We start from the raw sequence: 21,907 nt of genomic DNA, 5'->3' as shown, positions 1-21,907 counted from the left end.
TTTAGGTGCTTTGCTGAACCATAGAATAGCTAAGAGGTTAAACTACATATCTAAACAAAACTCATTGACTTACAGTGAAATAGAGCAACAAAAATGTGAGTATTTTGTGGCACTAATTTGGCAGTCTTAAAGAATGGGTAAGGGAGGAGGAAAGAGTAAATGCATGTTTTTTAGATGTCAGAAGAATTATTTTAAACTCAAAAAAATGTGGAAAAGCCAGAGACTTGCAGAAACCACATTCTCTGTGAGCTAGGGGGAAGGCCCATGCAAGCATAAGTAAGGAAGAACATTTAAAATAAGTAAGTACATATAAGACAAGATTCCGGGTCTGTCTTCTAAATATTTCTCAGTTTGCTCCTTGGTGTTAGAAGTAAGAATCTGACACTTTCAGAATATCTGGGTATAAGAAAATAGATTTTAAATGTCTCTGATGTAGCCTCTTGCAGGTCTTAATGAACATTCTTTTAACTATACTGGGGAAATTGCCCTGGAAAAAGAGAGTTGTATAATCTCTATAATTCAGGTAATTTCACTTCCATGAGATCATCAGGAACTCATATTTTTCTGTAATAATGGAGATGATACCTGGTCTGATCCTGGGGCCCGATGAACAATGAGGGCTATCTGCAGTAAGATGCTAGAAGGGGTGGATAGGATGAGCGATTCTGGGATCCAGTTTCCCTGGAACTTCATAGCATCAGTGTTGTTGGTGTTCTTTGGAAACTTCATCAGCTGCAGATTGTCTCTTAGGAAACTCACATCTTTACCTAGGTCATGTAGCTATTTGTTCAGATAAAATAATTCCTACTCCATCGACTTGTTTCATAGCACAGTCATCATGGCTTGTGAATAAGTGCTTGAATTAATTCACATGCTATGACTTAGGGCCATTCCTCCAACAGGACAGATCATATTGCTTGTGTGTGCTTATTTGTGATTTTGTTTCTGAGGCACCTTCCATGTGTGACTTCAGTTTGGTGTCCATTCTCGTTCTCTAACCCAAAATTCTTCTAAAGACATTTCCTTATATCTCTGTCTTTACATTTATTCTACTGCAGTATTTGAAATATTTAAAATTTACTTATAGAAAATAGATACAAGATCCCTGCAATTTGGTGCCTGATCTCTGCCATGTATAAGCAAGACACAAGAAGTAAATCTTCAGCTCTACTCTGTCCTGATTAGGCCTCAGCTGGAGTATTGTGTTCAGTTCTGAGTGCCACATTTCAGGAAAGGTGTAGACAAGTGGAGAAAGTCCAGAGAAGAGCAACAAAAATGATTAAAGATCTAAAAAACATGACCTATGAGGGAAGATAGAAAAAATGTGTTGGTTTTTTTTAGTCTGGAGAAGAGAAGACTGATGAGGGGGACATAGTACTTTTATAGTTCATAAATGGTTGTTACAAGGAGGAGGGAGAAAAATTGTTCTCCTTAACCTCAGACAAGAAGGACAAGAAGCAATGGACTTAAATTTCAGTAAGGGATGTTTAGTTTGGACTTCCTAACCCTCAAGGTGGTTAAGCACTGGAATAAATTGCCTAGAAGGTTGTGGAATCTGTCACTGGAGGTTTTTAGGAGCAGGTTAGACAAATACCTGTCAGGGATGGTCTAGATAATACTTAGTCCTGCCATGAGTGCAGGAGATTGGACTAGAAGACCTCTCAAGATCCCTTTCAGTTCTACGATTCTATGATATCTTTCCCCATTCTCAGTTTTCCTAATGGCCAATGTGAACTATTTAAAATGTAACATATTCCTTGGAATACCAAGAACATTTGGCCTAGTTCCTTTTTCTCTACCACAAAACAACCTTTCATAATATGTTTTTTTATTGTCTTGCAGTCGATCATAATCAAAGAAGGGAAAGTAGTCTGACACCAGAATAAATTCACAGTTTTAGTAGATCAAAACAAAATAATGGACTGTGTTATACAGTGAAAATGTGGAAGATCTGATGAGACATCTTTGGCCATCAGATTGCACCAGCTGTTGATGATTAATATGGCATTTTGAAACCCACCCCTGTGAGTTATAACACCATGATGGTATACACCTACCAGTTTGTTCTGTATAGTATGATCTGGAATGCTTATAGAATATTAGCAGAAAATATTCTAGTTGCTCAGTATACATAATTATACTTTTGCTTTGATATGTTGAATGAGGAGTGGGTGTTTTGGAGCATGACTCATTTTAATTATTTGTAAGAGTACATTTTTATAGGCACAATAGTGTAGCTTTTTCATTTAAAACAAATCAAGAAGGGAAACTATGGAAATTGAATTTTAAAGAAGGGCTCTCAGTTTTACATATTTTTTATTTGTTCTTCTATGTATTCTCTCAACCCCCAACCAAAAAAAAAAAAAAAAAAAGCAATATTTTTGGCCAGCATGTAGTCTTCTAGTTTTTTCAACTTCCAGCAGAGATTTTAAAACTGTCCTCTGGATTTGAAAGATCATTTTATACTGCCACTGCAGAAGGCGGAAGATATGCTCTGCACTAGCCAATACTATAAACCAGGATGTCTGAAGAATTGTATGTATAATGGAGACAATAATACAAGGCAGTTTTATTTACTTTTTATTTCTTTATTTTTATTTACACATGATTATTTTTCACACTAGAATTTAGTAGGCATATCACTTGGTCCATTATAGTTTGTTTCAGTTGAAGATGGCCAATGTGTACCACTTTATAGTCTAGCTGTCTTCATCTGTAGCCACACCATAGATATGGTAATCAGGTCCCACTATATTTTTTTGTTTTTAGCCACCCATGTCATCATTATCAAATGTTTCAAGGGATGCCTACAAAGATTCCTCCACTATCTACCATATAGCCTGTAAACTAATTTCTGTAAACTTAGAGAAACAAGGTGGGTGAGGTAATGTCTTCTATTGGACCAAATTCTGTTTTTGAGAGGGACAAACTTCTGAGCTTACACAGAGTTCTCTCATCCCAGCTGAGTGTCCTAACCACTGGGCTAAAGGTAACATATATTAAAATTTGTTCAATATTTTAATGATAGTTTATAAATTTCATATGTCCAGAAAATCAGTTCTACATAGATCTATATATGGAGAGATTGTTTCCCAATGTGGGACATAAGTCAATTACCCCCCTCTTTTATTTTGGCATTTAAATGATCATTTTATATCCTTAAAGTGCCAATTCACATGAGGAAGTGCAGTATAAGGATGTTTGAGAGGGGAGGGGACCCAATGCTACCAGTGTCGAAATTCATTCAAGTGAAAAGAGAACTACATCAAAAAGAGATTGGAACAAATGGCCCTAAAGATATTCCTTAGGTCTCCACTGAGAGTCCAAGAAAGTAGTGCACCTGGAGACTGAACTATTTTGTAATTCTTAGAGGTAGCAGGTGAAGTTGTAGCCCCATTGAAATCCAGTGGGAGTTTTGTTAACTTCAGTGGGGGGAGGATATATTTCTGTGTCCTCAAATCAGGATTGAGGTACATTGATGAGGCAGTGTAGGGCCCTGCTACTGCCCAAGCGAGCTCTGCCTGCTTTGTAGATACAAACCTTCAGTCTCTAGGAATTGTACATATGGCACCTTTCAGAAGCACTACGTACAAATGAACAATTTTAGAAATGGATAAATTCTATCACTGAAAGAATTCATGAGTGCAGGGGACTGGACTAGATGACCCCTCAAGGTCCCTTCCAGTCATGATTCTATTATTTTCTTTATTTATAGTACTTGTGTTATATTTTAATCAATATGTAAGAGATTTCTCTGAAAGCATTTGAAAAATATTTCCTTGCTATCGTTGAATGTATTGTTAAATTTCCACCAGACAAAGAACAGAGGTTAAAAGAACTAATAAGTGGAGCACCTCTTGTGATGAAATGCACACGGTATGTCAAAGAGGCAAAGGCCAGATTTTTATCTATGAACTAGTAACCTTTTAATATAACAAAGTCACTGTTGAATTATCCATCCTATATGTCTTGGGATTTTATTTTAATCTTATAAAATGCTTTGACTCTGACCTTTTCATGCAAGATAAATCAAATGTGATGGCATTATCACATTCTATATTTTATTATTTCTATATTCATCACAACTCTTCATTGTATGAAACATATCTATCTTTTTCCTTCAATTGCAATAAAACATTAAGCAAGACTTTGCAAGCATTTATTAGGACTCCATAAGGCTGCAGAATGGAGGTAGTTTTTAGATTCTAAAAGCCTATCTTTATACTTCTACCTATAGGCCTGATATAATACCGACAAATCACTGGGAATCTTTTACCTGAAATCAATGGGTAAAATCCTGGCTTCATTAAAGCCAAAGGCAAAACTCCTCACTGACTTCAGTGAAGCCTGGATTTCTCTCCTTGAGTGTTGGATAAGACATGGAATTTTCCAGTTGAATTCAAGGGATGCTGTATGAGGCCGTATGTTGGTGAGTCTTGTGAGCTTTCAAAGGTGATGGTTTTGAGGTTTGGGAATCATAGTTGTAAAAGGCAAGAAGAAAACAAGAGTCCACTAGCATTTCTAGTGTGGCAGTGGATAGATAAGTGGAGTCAGCTAGGAAAACAAAAAAAATGAAGTAATACTAGGAGCAGAGACTCGCGGGCAGCTTTAGTGTGTCATGGATGGAATAATGTCCAATGAGATTTTCTTTTAATGTAATGACCATGAGCAATAACATACAAAAAATACCAACAGGCATCCCCATTCCATGTCAACACCGGAGTCCTTCAGCGCCCCCATGCACAAATAAATAGGACTTTTCTACCCTCTGGAAACACATATACTTCCTCACTTCCTGGATATAGGTCATAAAGAATCCACACTCTTATTTCATGGAAATTGAATAGAGTTGGAAGAAAATCCTTCTGACTGCTCTATAGGTCAATATAACTATAGAACTGCATTTCATCCCTCCACGCCCAATATACATAAATAAAGACCGGAGAGGTGATAATTAGCCTTCATGAAGGATTCTTTGCTGTCTAATAACAAGATCAGACTGCTTAATGTATCATAATCAACTTCAAGTCAACCATCACAGTGGGTAAGAAAATGACTGAACTATCTTTGGAATGTTTTAGATAAATTATATTGCTGTATCATTTTCGTTACTATGTCAGTAAGTTGTGGTTTAATGAAATAGTGGCTAGAGAGATTGGATAAATGGAATATTCTTAGTAAGTGATATAAAAATATATGGATGTTTTCTTTCATTCATGTACCTTACCGTCTAGTATGCATTTAGACAGACAACAATGGTTATACTAGAGTATGTTATGGTGCTAAAAGAGAAGTTATTTTACTTCCTGTCAGAAATGTGAGCTATTTTTACAGGTCAAGTATGCAAACAAGCACTATGTGACTTGAACATTTCCTCTAAATGGAGTGCTGTCATAAATATAAAGGGAAGGGTAAACCCCTTTAAAATCCCTCCTCGCCAGAGGAAAAATACTCTCGCCTGTAAAGGGTTAAGAAGCTAAAGGTAACCTCGCTGGCACCTGACCAAAATGACCAATGAGGAGACAAGATACTTTCAAAAGCTGGGAAGAGGGAGAGAAACAAAGGGTCTGGGTCTGTCTGTCTATATGCTGCTTTTGCCGGGGATAGAACAGAAATGAAGTCTTAGAACTTTAGTAAGTAATCTAGCTAGGTTTGTGTTAGATTATGATTTCTTTAAATGGCTGAGAAAAGAATTGTGCTGAATAGAATGACTATTTCTGTCTGTGTGTCTTTTTTGTAACTTAAGGTTTTGCCTACAGGGATTCTCTGTGTTTTGAATCTAATTACCCTGTAAGGTATCTATCATCCTGATTTTACAGGGGTGATTCCTTTACTTCTATTTACTTCTATTTCTATTAAAAGTCTTCTTGTGAGAAAACTGAATGCTTTTTCATTGTTCTCAGATCCAAGGGTTTGGGTCTGTGGTCACCTATGCAAATTGGTGATGATTTTTACCAAACCTTTCCCAGGAAGTGGGGTGCAAGGATTGGGAGGATTTTGGGGGGAAAGACGTGTCCAAACTACATTTCCCAGTAAACCCAGTTAGGGTTTGGTGGTGGCAGTGGTTATTCCAAGGACAAAGGATAAAATTAATTTGTACCTTGGGGAAGTTTTAACCTAAGCTGGTAAAAGTAAGCTTAGGAGGTTTTCATGCAGGTCCCCACATCTGTACCCTAGAGTTCAGAGTGGGGGAGGAACCTTGACAAGTGCTCTGGGGATTGGTCCTGCTCTGAGCAGGGGGTTGGACTAGATGACCTCCTGAGGTCCCTTCCAACTCTGATATTCTATGATTCTAGGATTCTGTGATTCTAAATAATGCTTAGACTATTTTTAAGATAATCTTTTCAGGAAGATTTTCTCTTTCATTTAATGTCTAAAATATTATTTTAGAATTAATATGGGGTTTATACATTTTGTGGATTAAAGGACATAGTTCTGTAGAAAAAGTAAAAAAAAAGATTTGATTTAATTTTCTCTCTTTTTCCATGGGGGACTTTTCTATGAATGATTGGAAAAATATTTTATTTCAAACAATTTGTGAAAATTGTCAGGCCTAGATCCAAAAAGGGAGTTAGGCATGGTGATGTTTAGCATAGCAATGCCTAACTTTTAGACACATAGAAAAACCTGAGTTAATCACCTAGGCTTCCTGTGGAATGAAGGGGGAGACACAGGTGCCTGAGAATGGGATCCCAAAAAGCCGGAATGCTAGGCAGATTCCTGACTAAACCAGCCATTGGGAGATGCTGATGAGAGGGGTGTGTCCTAATTCCCATCCTTTTCTGAGACTTGTGCACCTAAGTCTGGACTAGAAGGAAATGCATCTCTTTGCTTGGCATCCACAACCATGAATCGTCTCCTGGAGTTAGATGCCTAAATTGTTTTTTGCTGATCTCTTAATCTGTGCTGTTGAAGCTTTTCCACTTTGGATAAATGCTTAAATAGTCACTGGGGGAAGAGATAGGAGAGAGGGAGAAAATGAATGAAGGAATATGACTTCATAGCCTGATGGTTAGGATTGTCCCCCTCCTCCAATGACAGCTTCAACAGGGAAGATTGAAGCTCCACATTCAAATATCTTATAGTTCAGTGGTTAGTGCAGTCATCTGAGAGGTAAGAGACCATTGTCTAAATATTTTCTCCACATCCTGGGTGAGTGCTTTAACCACTGGCCTAAAGGTTATAAGGGATGCTCCTCCTCCTCTGGATATAATTTAAATAGGCCCTGATCCAGAAGGCATGCTCTGCATGTACCTACCAGATCAGGACCCACAGGCAAGATAGGCATTTCTCCACCTGTCTTCACCTGGTATGAAGATCCCTTTGGGGCTTAGGCATCCAAATTCCTAGAGTGAGTTGTTATATACATGCTTAGAAGCAGAAGCAGAAGAGACTTTTACAGTGGAAATTTAGCCAACTGTGTTTAGAGTCCTACAGGATTAGGCAACAACTGAGTGGAGGGTGTGGATCTGGATCTGGATCTCAGTGCCTAATTCTGGGTCTTCAGTTCATTCAACAAGTGTGTACATATCTGTAATTTCAAATTTGTGCATACTGATTCGTTGCCTTAAGTACTGTTATTTAAGATGACTAATAGATGACTTATGCACCTAAGCAAAGTACTGTTAACTGTGAATTGCATAACACAGTGGGAAATTCAAAATTTAAAATATTGAAATATGCACTGATTATTGGGTGATTATGTAACTTGTAAATCACCTTGGTGTATATTAGAGCCAAAAAATCATTTAAAAATATTTTTGCTAATAAATCATGAATATTCAAATACTTAGAGAAAACACACTCAAAGATGCTCTAGATGTAGTCAAATCAAAATTAATGTACAGAGCTTGGGACAGGGTGTATCGACCCCTTACTGGCAAGCCAGGAGTTAGCCCATTGCTTTGGGCCCAAGAGGCCATGCTCTCCCTTGCTGGGCATGCTCCCAGTGATGGGAGGATATAAAAGGAAGCAGCTCAGCTCAGGCTGGCGAAAAAGGAGAGTGGTCATACACTGCAGGCTGCTGCCAAGAAGTCACCAGGTCTCCAGACTACAGAAGCTGGACACCCTGATTATGCCACGGGATACCAGGCAACCGCAGGGACTGAAGGGGATGACAAGCTGCTATCAGAGGAGGAGATACAAAAGCTGTAATAGAGGATAGGAAGATACCCAGGGGACATGCTTGGAGATACGGAGACCTGAACCCTGCAATGGTTTATAAAGGCCCTGGGTCAGAACCCAGTGGAGTAGGTTGGGCCTGGGTTCTCCTACCCTCCCTGCACTTGCCACTGGCCAATACTGCTGCCAGAAAAGGCAGCACCTTGGACTATTGCTGCTAGACACTACCACCACTGGAGAGGGTGGCTTCTTGGAGTGTTGCTGCTGGGTGCTACTGCCACCAGAGAGAGTGGCTCTTTGGACTCTTGTTAATTTTTTCTGCATGAGGAAGCAACCTTTTAAACTCCCATCGCTGGGTGCTACTGCCCTGAAGCACAGTGGCACTTGGGACTCCTGCTGACCCCTTGATGGAGTTGAATGAATATTCTTGAATAATTTTTATTCAAGTTCTATGTAGTTCTTGCTCTTGCCAATACTAAAGTCTGCCAATCACAGTGACAGCTGATATTTTTATATTTATCTCATAGGCCAATTAATTGTGTGGATGTTGAGTTTCTGCCTTGTGGACATTAGCGTTCTCAGATTCCTTGGTGACTTTCCTGCTCGATGAAAGCCATGTCTATGTCTCAAGTATGTCACTTTACTCATCTCTCCAAATTCATGACAGGAAGTAACATGTACTATATAAAATTAATAGACATTTGAAGGCCTGCTTTTCTATTGTTCATGTTGAAGAATACAGCAAAAATATAAATATGTAGCAATTTATGGTATTTTCTTATTTACAAACCAAATTGTACAGCTGCTGCTTCTGTTCATGAATTGACATGATCCAAGCATTGAGGAAGCCACATTATGGGCTTTGGGCTTTTGTATTTTTTTTTAGGTCATCAAGAGTATAATGTTTAGATATTATTTGAACAATGAAGCTTTAAAATTTTTGATTGAATATTGTGTTATGGGTTACTTGCATGAAAAACTCTTGCGAATGATCTATTCTTTTTTCATGGTTCTGGAAATCTACACTGCATGTTATACACGTATTTAGAAATGTGCAAAGAGGAGCTCCAAGTGTCAAACGTGAGTTATTTCTAGCAGCCCCAACTCTCAGAAGACAGCAGTTTGCTTTATTCTGGGGGTTGATTCTGGTACTGCAAACTTAATAACTCATCCTTGACACTTGTCTGAGATTCAGTGATTTCTCTTGATGAGTCATAGAACTATATTCTTTACCTTTGAAAATGCTTATTTCTAAAGCTAATATGTGTTGTGGAGAGGTGTGGGGATTAAAATGCTCACCAATCTTTGATTCTGGTGAAATAAAGTGTCTCCTGTGAGGAGGCAGCTCCCACTTCCCGACTACCTTGAAATTTCCATTTTGGGTGCCTAAATGAGTTACCCAGCAAAGGCTTGGTGGAATAGAAATCAGAAACTGAAAACAAGGTATTATATCTAAAATGGCATGCTTATCAGAGAGGATTTACTTGATTCTAATGGGGCTGCTGAGCCCTGGGGAGGGTGAGATTCATCCCCACGAAAAAGTAGGTCATGTTTATACTGCTGTTCTCTGGTGAGGGCACTGTTACAGGAGAGGTATTTTAACCTGTTGTTAGGGCGAGGAGCTCTACTCGCTGGGAGATGCTGTGAATTAGCACATCCTTTCCTGTTAGCACCACCTGCTTTGTTAGCTGGCTGCTGGCACCTTTGAAGAAACAGGAACTCTGGGCTGCTTGCATTGCATTTTCTAGGCAGATCTTCTACTATAAGGGCCCTCCACCTCGCCATTACAAACCAGCACAAGTAACAGAAACTGCAGTCCAAAACCCTCTTCACATCTGGAACTCTCTGAACAGAGAGATCAAAAACCAAATATGGACCAGAGACTGAAATATTTCCTCATTCCAATAAGATGGAAATCATGGTTGATGCACCACTGCAGTGGTGAAGTGTAAGAAAGCATGCACTGTTCATGCTCATTCTGTAACCGTTTTGTGGCTAAAGAGTTTCCGTCTCTAAGGGTCATATACAATATTTGAGTGTTTCTATTACTAACTAAACAATAAGTCACTAAGCTCCTGATTGAGGGATCTCTTTTCCCCAGTCACTACATTATATTATTCAGGTTTATCAGTAATGCTTTTTTTTTCTTTCATGCTCTTTCTCTGATTTTCATTTAAAACGGAGAAATTTCATTTTGACTAGAAAAGACAAAGAACTAGAATGATTTTTAGGATCAAGGTTTCTCACTATACAACTGATGGTAAAGCATTTGACATCGTTCTGCCACACTCATTGTAATATTCTTGCATTACTGTAAAATGGGCAGGACCTATGCTGTATTGGACTTAAGCAGAACTTTCTTGGGTAAATCAATTTGAATGAAGGAATTGAAGCTTTTCTGGGTACTTGCATTGGATGAATAAAGTTCTTCGGTCTCTCATAAACCCAGTAAATAAACACTAGAAGGTCGATATTGGGTAATTCATGTACAACATAATTATTTCAATCAATTTGCCCTATGGACATTTCAAATGATTCTAAGAATAAAGTATGACTCTCGCTGTCTCACCAACAATTGCCTATCATCGCTTTGTTTCAATTTCTGTTTCTTTTCTCGATCTTAATGGCCTCAATCCTTAACAGAATCCACTAGTTGGGAATGTGGATGGGCTCGCACAGAGTCCTAGGAAGTCAGTAAGACTCAATAAGGGTCCATCTTCATAAATATCCCTGCAAGACTGGTGCCAAAGTGATATTTCTGCTTTCACTTTCTATTTTATTCCCCAGTCACATATTTGGTGAATCACTTCAGAATAAAGTTACCACAAATTTAACTAGGGTTTCCTTCTTCTTGCATCTGGCTCAATATTGGCTCTATCAAAGCCAGCCCATACTATAGATACTAGTCTTAAATATTTATCTCCTGAGATGGATAAATGGTCCTTTTTTGGAGAGAGAGTTTCCTTTCTTCTTTTTCAACTCCTGAATGTATTTTTTCTTGAATACAGATATTTTATGCCTCATATTTGTTTTCTTCATTTGTTAACTTTTGTACACATGGGCCTCAGTCTGATTTACCCTAAAGCCCTTTTAAACATCTGTATCTGTGCAAAGGGGTCATAATATGGGTGGGCGTGTGATTTATTTTTCACCTATTGGTATGAAGTTTAAATAAGTATCTGGCCTTTTGTATTACCTGAGTGACTCATTTAATCAGATTGTTAGCTGAGTTACTGGTAATTCAATTAACAAAATTTAGAATATAATTTACAGATGTGACTTATCTCCCCACAATGAAATCCTCCATCCTTTCACTTTCATGCTTCTAGCTCCCTCCCCCACACAAAATATCCTAACAAGAGTTATCCATCTTTACATTGCATGTGCCCAATAATAAAGGTGTTGAAATTGTTGCTGAAGATCACACAATTAATAAATCAGGCTAAAAATAATGATTATGTACATGACAGTGTTAGAAAAAAAACCTATACATACGGAAAATTGGAAATTTCTCAAGTAATGCATCATGTTGTGAGCACCAAATTTGGAATTTTACCATGGAAATGACTTGGACAACTCTTGTTTTTCCCCAAAAAAAGATATGCAACCAGCAACACACATTCCATTTGACATAATGGATATAGTGCACTGAATTATTGACACTATTAGTTCCATCACTTAACCATAATGGGCCCAATGGCATTGTAAATGCCAAGTGAACTAGATTTCAGATTCTGACTGTGCTAAGCTTCAAATTAACTATGGTATGTTTTCCAGGAATGAGAAAACACTGAAGACATCTTTTAGCAAATAAAGAACGTTGCTTTCCTTTACTATTTACCAGTAGAACACTGATGTTTCACATCTACATGCTGAAGGGAAAACAGAAAAAACTGTCTTCTTACTGTGATAAGCTAATTTGAGATGATTGGGAAATGTTCCCCCTCCGTGCTCCCTGGAAAATTTTGACTTTTTATCTAAAAACTGAAAACATTTCAGGGTTCAACAACCAAACAATCAAGCAAGCAGTAGTGTCTGGCCATAGTGCTGGAAGATTATTTCAATGCCCTATGCTATGATTCCTGTCCATGGGCTCAGCCAGCTTTAGACAAGACAACTTTTTCAGTGCCAAATGATTTTCTACCATTAATGTATATAACTCTTAGGATGTATGTGGATTTAAAAAGTATTGTAGTTGTTTTTTTAGGAGGGAGGAGAAAGGTGCTGAATTAACATATATATCACCTACTGAACTATATAGTCCCAGTAGTGGAGAGTAATGCCACTAGAATTGCTTATCAATTGATGTAATAAGTTGTGAGGAGCATATGTATAAAGTTAGACTATATTATGGTCCAATCAATATAAAATTTAAATATGTCTGGATACATTTTAGGACCTGACACTGTAAACCTTACTTCTCACAAGTAGCTCTGACTCTGGCTTGTGGAAAGACTATTCATGGAAATCAGGGTATTCGTTGGGATTTTACAGTGTCTTTCCAACATTCTAGGTAATTCACATAAATGAAGATAATATTTAGTCCAAAATGTAAAATTAACAATGTACTCATCAGACTGCCAGTATGATCACAATAAAATACACCTGCCCATATAATTATAACCAACAGCCTAGATTGTATCTCCAGCCCAGCAATCCGCTCAATTGACATGTTCTCTGAATGCTTGAGGGGGAAAATATATATGTATATCTGTCTACATTCTCTGTTCTGTGACTAGGGTAGCATACATCTCCTTTAAAGGGCCCTATTCTGCTCCTGGACCAGAGGAATTCTCCTTTGACCCCTTGTGGATCCTTTACAACCCTTACATGATGCCCAAGTGGTGTACAGGAGATGGGGAAGTGGACAGAATTGCTCTGGACGTTTCTTTTGTTGGGAGGCTGGGCCTCCATCAGACCTTGTCAGTATTTGAATTCTTCTTCCTCTCTAATACATTTAGGATTCATCTTCTCCCACTCAATTGCACCCAGACCATGGAGCTGGAATTGGGCTTACCCAGTGACTCAAACAATTCACAAGTGTAAAGGCATAATGGTCAATAGCTCCCAGAGTATGGTCAAGACCATAGGTCCTAAAACCAGAGTTTAAAAAGAGGGTTAGGAAATTTGGAATTAAAATATAGAAGGCAAAGGTAGGAAACAAAAAGAAAGAGTTAAACCAGGAAACAGCCTGCCCTTTGTGGCTCTGGGAGTGTAAGAATGATTGATTGGCTGGATGTTTCTTCTTTAGCACTTATCCCAGAAAGATGAAAGTGTTTTTTTTTTCAGTTAAAGCCTTGTCCATCTTAGAAGTCTAGCTTTTGTAAACACTTTTTCAAAAAATGACATGTACCAACATATTCTAATACAAAATTAATTTTGATACATGTCAAAATGTCTGTTAACCTTAATCCTCAAACTAAATGCATTTCCCTGAAATGTTAGTATCATTATATCTTCTGACTCACTAGGGGTGGAAATGAATGCTTTTTGCCACTAAAAATGTGGGAATTATTTTCCTGCCAAGGCAAATCATGGGATATTATACATCCATACTAGATAATCTAATTACCAGCTTGCTTTTTGTCCTGCTCCCCAGCCACTTCTTTTGTGACATGATTTTGATGACAGCTACCTTAAAAACAGGAAGGCTAGAAATCAATGTTTCATGCCATCTGAAAGCTTAAAATCCCAGTTTTCAAATCCTGGGGGTTTAGTCTCCAACTCCAGTAGCTATAATGTGCTAAACTACCTAATTGCAACTGAAGTGTGAAAACAACAGTATTTCTGAATATGTAAGCAATGTATTAATGCCTAATAATTGCTGTAGTTTGGGACTCTTACAGCCCCCCTCCCATTATGATCTTATGTAGGTATAATATAATTACATGTATGCCATGAAACTTTTCTATGTGTTGAATTATTCAAATTCAAAGTGAAAGCATACACAGTAATATCACTAGCAGAAAGGACTGTGATAATTCAAAACTGTAATCCCTGCGGAACAAAAGCAGAAGTTTCCTTCTCTCAATTTTTTGTATGTTTTTTCTAGTTTTTATTTTCCTGCTAGGAATATGTTTTCTGTGCCTACTTCTCTGCCTGTAGCAATGTTTTCAGCAATCCCACTGTGGCTGATGGTCTTTAAAGGCTTCATGCAAATATCTACGTGGGCTGTTCTTGAAAGCCAAGCTACTTAACAAAGTGATCTTTTATCAAAGCATTAAGCTGTTAATAAATAAAGAATGTTCATCCGCAGAAGAGCTTCAAAGAGTGTTTTGATGAGGATGGGCCTTCTTTCTCTTTTGCAGCTGTCCTTGCTTGTGGAGGGGAACTGGCAGGACAGCTCGGGACTGTTGCCAAAGGAGAACGAGTAGGAGGAGGTGGGCAAGGTTTCAGTGCAGGTGCTCCTTTAAAGCTTGCTGGTTGATTATATCCTAAACTGTATCTATGAAAATGAGTCTGTTTTGTTCTTTTATGTGATCCCGTGCTATTTTTAAACCTGATGAAAAACATTTGCACTTTTATCTCTAATTAGAAAACAAAAATTAAAACAGCCAAAGATACTGACCAGCAAAAATCTATGACAATGTATTCCTATAAATCAGAGCCTAGATCTTAACCAAATGCCATGTACTAGGAATTCTTCTTTCACATTTAGGTTTAACCTCATTTCCTACCTTCTTAGTCACTCTTGTGAGGAAGAGGCAGACTCTGCAGTTTAGTCAGCATAAAATATTACTGAATGCTTAGATTAAAATATAAATAATGTGAAATAAATACAGATTGAAAGACTAGTTGTGGTTTAGAGAACCTTGGCCTAGATGTATAAAATTAAGTGTGGGTAGAAAGGGGTGTTTTAACTGTCGAGTATTTTCAGCAATTGAGTTAAATGGAGCACCAGTTCAGTAAATCGAACAATAACCTGCTTATTCACACTGCTACATAGGAATGGGGGCTATGCTGAAAGGGAATTTTTTTTAAATAGTTTCTTTAGCTTCCAGTTAATTCCTTTTCTCTCAGCACTCTCTGAGCTTCACTTCCATTTCAGTCTGACAATGTTTATAAGGCAGATGACACTGGGGTATATTCCGTTTGAGAGTTAAGGGAAACAAGAAACCCTTTCTCCAAACTAGAAAAAAAAAAAAAACTAAATAATTATACACCTCACATCATTTTAATAAATTTAGTATTTCTTTAAATTTTATTAGAGATCAATTGGAATAGAAACATGATACCTGCAAGCTTCAGATGCCTGCTTAAAAATGATCCCTAATAAACACAACTACCAACAAAACTTGGTCAGTCATTTGACTTGTAAAGCAGCTATTAACTGCAAAGCTCTCATAAAATAAATTAATATTTGAAAATTTTGGAGCACTATGAAATTATAACATACAATCAGAGTTATAACAATAAAAGGATTATAATGATTGCAATTTGGCTGCCCCATTGCTGCTCCTTTGCACCTCCCAAGGGAGCAGAGACTGGCCATTTCCCTGTATCAGGGAATTGTCCTGGCATGCAGATGTCCCCAGGAGTCAGAGAATGGATGCAGCTAGTTCCTATGCCACACTTCCAACAGGGGCCATGTTGGGGGTAGGAAACAGGAGTGGTAGGAAGATGATAGGCTTAAAATACTCTCGGCTAGTGTCCACTACAGCAAATTAAAGGATTCCCAGGCTGCTCTTATTTACACCGGGGCTTTGAACATAAGAATGGCCATACTGAGTCAGACCAAAGGTCCATCTAGACCAGTATCCTGTCTTCTGACAGTGGCTAATGCCAGGTGCCCCAGAGGGAATGAACAGAAAAGGTAATCATCAAGTGACCCATTCCCTGTTGCCATTCCCAGCTTCTGGCAAACAGAAGCTAGGGATCCCATCCCTGCCCATCCTGGCTAATAGCCATTGATGGACTTATCCTCCATGAATTTATCTAGTTCCTTTTTTAACCCTGTTATAGTCTTGGCCTTCACAGCATCCTCTGGCAAAGAGTTCCACAGATTGACTGTGCGTTGTGTGAAGAAATGCTTATTTTTGTTTGTTTTAAACCTGCTGCCTATTAGTTTCATTTGGTGAACCCTAGTTCATGTGTTTTGAGAAGAACTAAATAACACTTCCTTATTTACTTTCCTCACACCAGTCATGATTTTATAGACCTCTATCATATCCCTCCTTAGTCATCTCTTTTTCAAGCTGAAAAGTCACAGTCTTATTAATCTCTCCTCATATGAAAGCTGTTCCATACCCCTAATAATTGCTCTTGCCCTTTTCTGAACCTTTTCCAATTCCAGTATATCTTTGTTCATAGAATCATAGACCTGGAACGGACCTTGAGGGGTCATCTAGTCCAGTCCCCTGCATTCAAGGCAGGACTAATTATTATCTAGACCATCCCTGACAGGTGTTTGTTCAACCTGCTCTTAAAAATCTCCAGTGATGCAGATTCCACAAGCTCCCTAGGCAATTTATTTCAATACTTAACCACTCTGACAGTTAGGATTTTTTTTCCTAATGTCCAACCTAAACCGCCCTTGCTGCAATTTAAGCCCATTGCTTCTTGTCCTGTCCTCAGAGGTTAAGGAGAACAATTTTTCTCCCTCCTCCTTGTAACAACCTTCTCTTCTCCAGACTCAACAAACCCAGTTTTTTCAATCTTCCCTCATAGGTCATGTTTTCTAGACCCTTAATCTTTTTTGTTGCTCTTCTCTGGACTTTCTCCAATTTGTCCACATCTTTCCTGAATATTGCGCCCAGAACTGAACACAATACTCCAGTTGTGGCCCAATCAGCATGGAGTAGAGCAGAAGAATTACTTCTCGTGTTGCCATAAATATAAAGGTAACCACCTTTCTGTATACAGTGCTATAAAATCCCTCCTGGCCAGAGGCAAAATCCTTTCATCTGTAAAGGATTAAGAAGCTAAGGGAACCTCGCTGGCACCTGACCCAAAATGACCAATGAGGGGACAAGATACTTTCAAATCTGGAGGGGGTGGGGAAAGGCTTTTGTCTGTCTGTCTGTGTGATGCCTCTGCTGGGTACAGATCAAGAAAGCAAGCAATTCAACTCCTATAAAGTTAGTAAGTAATTTAGCTAGAAAATGCGTTGGATTTTCTTTTGCTTTTTGGCTTGTGAAATTCGCTGTGCTGGAGGGAATGTATATTCCTGTGTTTGTGTCTTTTTGTAACTTAAGGTTTTGCCTAGAGAGATTCTCTATGTTTTGAATCTGATTACCCTGTAAGGTGTTTACCATCCTCATTTTACAGAGGGGATTCTTTTACCTTTTCTTCAAATAATTTTTTTTCTTTTAAGAACCTGATTGATTTTTCATTGTTCTTAAGATCCAAGGGTTTGGGTCTGTGTTCACCTGTACCAATTGGTGAGGATATTATTATCAAGCCTTCCCCAGGAAAGGGGGTGTAGGGCTTGGGGGCGATATTTTGGGGGAAGATGTCTCCAAGTAGGCTCTTTCCCTGTTCTTTGTTTAAATCACTTGGTGGTGGCAGCATTCCAGATGTTTAACCTAGGCTGGTTCCCACGGCAAGAAAGAAATCTGTGCCTTGGGGAAGTTTTAACCTAAGCTGGTAAAAATAAGCTTAGGGGGTCTTTCATGCAGGTCCCCACATCTGTACCCTAGAGTTCAGAGTGGGGAAGGAACATGTGTCTTGCTTACAATACTTCTGCTAATACATCCCAGAATGATGTTTGCTTTTTTTGAAACAGTGTTATACTCTTGATTCATATTTAGCTTGGGATCCACTATGACCCCCAGATCCCTTTCCACAGTGCTCCTTCCGAGGCAGTCATTTCCCATTTTGTGTGTGTGCAAATGATTGTTCCTTCCTAAGTGGAGTACTTTGCATTTATTCTTATTGAATTTCATCCTATTTTCTTCAGACCATTTCTCCAGTTTGTCCAGATCATTTTGAATTTTAATCCTTTCCTCAAAAGCACTTACAACCCCTCCCAGCTTGGTATCATCCCCAAACTTTATAAGTGTACTCTCTATGCCATTATCTAAATCATTGATGAAGATATTGAACAGAACCGGACCCAGAACCAATCCCTGCAGGACCCCACTCGTTATGCCCTTCCAGCATGACTGTGGACCACTGATAAATACTCCCTGGGAATGATTTTCCAACCAGTTATTCACCCACTTTATAGTAGCTCCATCTAGGTTGTATTTCCCTAGTATTTTGTATGGGGAGATCACATCTGCACACAGTATTCAAGCAGTGGGCATACCATAGATTTATATCAAGGCAATATGATATTTTCTGTCTTATTATCTATCCCTTTGTTAATGATTCCCAACATTCTGTTAGCTTTTTTGACCACCGCTGCACATTGAGTTCATGTTTTCAGAGAACTAGCTGCAAGGACACCAAGTGCTCTTTTTTGAGTGGTAACAACTAATTTAGACACCATCATTTTGTATGTATAGTTCATAGGCACTGACTCCATGGGTGCTCCAGGGCCATGGAAAAAAATCAGTGGGTCCTTAACATCCACCAGCAGCCAGCTCCCACTATCCCCCCTCAGCTAATTTAGACCCCATCATTTTATATGTATAGTTGGGATTATGTTTTCCAATGTGCATTACTTTGCATTTATCAACATTGAATTTCTTCTGCCATTTTGTTGCCCACTCACCCAGTTTTGAGAGATCCTTTTGTAGCTCTTCGTAGTCTGCCTGAGATTTAACTATCTTGAGTAGTTTTGTATCATCTGCAAATTTTGCCACCTCACAGTTTACCCCTTTTCCCAGGTCATTGAAGAATATGTTGAATAGGACTGGTACCTGTACAGACCCCTGGGGGACACCACTATTTACCTCTCTCCATTCTGAAAATTGACCATTTATTCCTACCCTTGTTTCCTATCTTTTAACCAGTTACCAATCCATGAGAGGACCTTCCCTCTTATCCCATGACAACTTACTTTGCTTAAGAGCCTTTGGTGAAGGACCTTGTCAAAGGCTTTCTGAAAATCTAAGTACACTGTATCCACTGGATCCCCCTCATCCATATGCTTGTTGACCCCCTCAAAGAATTCAAGCAGATTGGTGAGTCATGATTTCCCTTTACAAAAACCATGCTCTTTCCCAACAAATTATGTTCATCTATGTGTCTTACAATTATCTTCTTTACTATAGTTTCAATCAGTTTGCCCAATACTGAAGTCAGGCTTACTGGCCTGTAATTGCTGGGATCACTTCTAGAGCCCATTTCAAAAATAGGCATCACATTAGATATTGTCCAGTCACTTGGTACAGAAGATGATTTAAATGATAGGTTACAGACTACAGTTAGTAGTTCTTCAGGTTCACATTTTAGTTCCTTAAGTACTCTTGGGTGAATACCTTCTGATCCTGATGACTTATTACTGTTTAGTTTATCAGTTTGTTCCAAAACCTCCTCTAATGATACCTCAATCTGGGACAGTTCCTCTGTCACGTAAAAATAATGGAATCCCCTTCTCTTCCTCAACCATGAAGATCAATTAAAAAAATTCATTATTTCTCTGCAATGGCCTTATCGTCCTTGACTGTTCCTTTAGCTTCTTGATCGTCCAGTGTCCCCACTGGTTGTTTAGCAGGCTTCCTGCTTCTGATGTACTTAACATTATTTTTTTGCTATAACTTTTTGAGTCTTTGGCTAGCTGTGCTTCAAATTCTTTTTGGGCCTTCCTAATTATATTTTTACACTTAATTTGCCAGAGTTTATGCTCCTTTCTATCTTCTCTGCTAGGATTTAACTTCCACTTTTTAAAGGATTCCTTTTTGCCTCTCATTGCTTCTTTTACTTTGTTGTTTAGCAACGGTGGCTCTTTTTAGTTCTCTTACTATGTTTTTAAATCTGAGGTATGCATTTAAGTTGAGCCTCTATTATGATGTCTTTAAAAAGTTTCCATGCAACTTGCAAGGATTTTACTTTTCATGCTGTACCTTTTACTTTCTGTTTAACTAACCTCCTTATTTTTGTGTAGTTTCCCTTTCTGAAATTAAATGCTACAGTGGTGGGCCACTGTGGTGTTTCCTCCCAACAGGGATGTTAAATTTAATTATATTATGGTCACTATTACCAAGCAGTCCAGCTATATTCAACTCTTGGACCTGATACTGTGTTCCACTTAGGACTCAGTCAAGAATTGCCTCTCCTCTTGTGGTTTCCAGGACTAGCTGCTCCTAGAAGCAATCATTTAAGGTGTCATGAAACTTTATGTCCTGAGGTGACATGTACCCAGTCAATATGGGGATAGTTGAAATCCCCCATTATTACAGAGGGTTTTTTTTACTTTAACAGCCTCTCTAATCTCCCCGAGCATTTCACATATAGTTGGTAATATATTCCTACTGCTATATTCTTATTATTTGAAAATGGAATTACTATCCATAGAGATTCTTTGGTACAGTTTGGTTCATTAAGATTTTTACTTCATTTGATTCTACACTTTCTTTCACATATAATGCCACTCCCCCACAAGCATGACCTGTTCTGTCCTTCCGATATATTTTGTATCCTGGTATTACTCTCTCATTGATTATCCTCATTCCACCAAGTTTCTGTGATGCCCATTTTCAATATCCTCATTTAATATAAGGCATTCTAGTTCACTCATCTTATTATTTAGATTTCTAGAGTTGGTATATAAGCATTTTTAAAATGTGTCACTTTTTAGCTATCTGCCATTACATGATGCAAATGAATGAGACTTTTTTCATTTGACTGTTTCTCATCAGATCCTACCTATATTTTATCATCTTCCATCCTCTCCTCCTTACTAGGGCATAGGGAATCTCCATTAATAGATCCTCCCCTAAGGGATGTCTTTGTCTGAACCACATGCTCTTCTGCACCTGTTGACTTTCCCCCATCCCTTAGTTTAAAAACTGCTCTACGACCTTTTTAATTTTAAGTCCCCTTTCATCTGAAGGGAATCAAGGACCATAAGTAGCTTCCTAGTAGCTCCAACCCTCTGTGCCACTGCATGTAATTTCAGCAAACCAGAGAATCTGTCCCCTATTGTGCAAATTGTAGATTGCATATTTCCCTAATTCACTGACCAGAGAAAGATAGAAGTAAGTCAAGTCTTTTATGTCACAAAAATAGTTTTATAAAATAAAATGTGGATTAGTTTTGCTTTAAAAAGGTCCGTAAGGACTTCCATTTTGATATTTATCAGACCTTTTAGAAGCCCCATTTTATTATAAAGCAGTAGTCTAAACTAATTTGTCTAAGCACAGTATACTAGCTGTAAAGGTCTTTTGTTTCATTTCACTTTGGTTTACAGCTAATCAACCTTTTTCATCTTTTCATACTTGGATTTTTTCCCCTAAATTCCCTCCTCCTCCTGCCATTTTCGGCATGTTTTTGCTGTTTGTATGTTTTTGCTTGTTTAACCATCGAAACAATTTGCTATGTTAGCATCTGCTGGTCAAGAGGTAGAAAGAACCCACCAGCACCAGTTGCCCATGAACAATCAGAGACAACAAAGAAAAACTATAACTAACCTACTAAATCACCATCAAATGCCAAAATATCAGCATTCCCATTTGCCGCAATGAGAAGCTACAATGATGAATTCCTACCACTGCGTTATGCAGTAGGAGGCTATCAAAGAGCAGCATCCCCAAGCCACTCATCTGATCAAAGATGGGATCCTTTGCAAACAGTGTTGATTTTTATGTACCCTGAAGAAACACAGACTAATTAAAATAAAAGTAGAGAGAGAAAATACTGCTGTGAGATGAGTACCAACATCTCCACTTCTTTGTAATAT

This window comes from Lepidochelys kempii, chromosome 1, assembly GCF_965140285.1.
Source record: "Lepidochelys kempii isolate rLepKem1 chromosome 1, rLepKem1.hap1, whole genome shotgun sequence".
Taxonomy (NCBI): Eukaryota; Metazoa; Chordata; order Testudines; family Cheloniidae; genus Lepidochelys; species Lepidochelys kempii.
Note: the sequence above shows the minus strand (reverse complement) of the source record.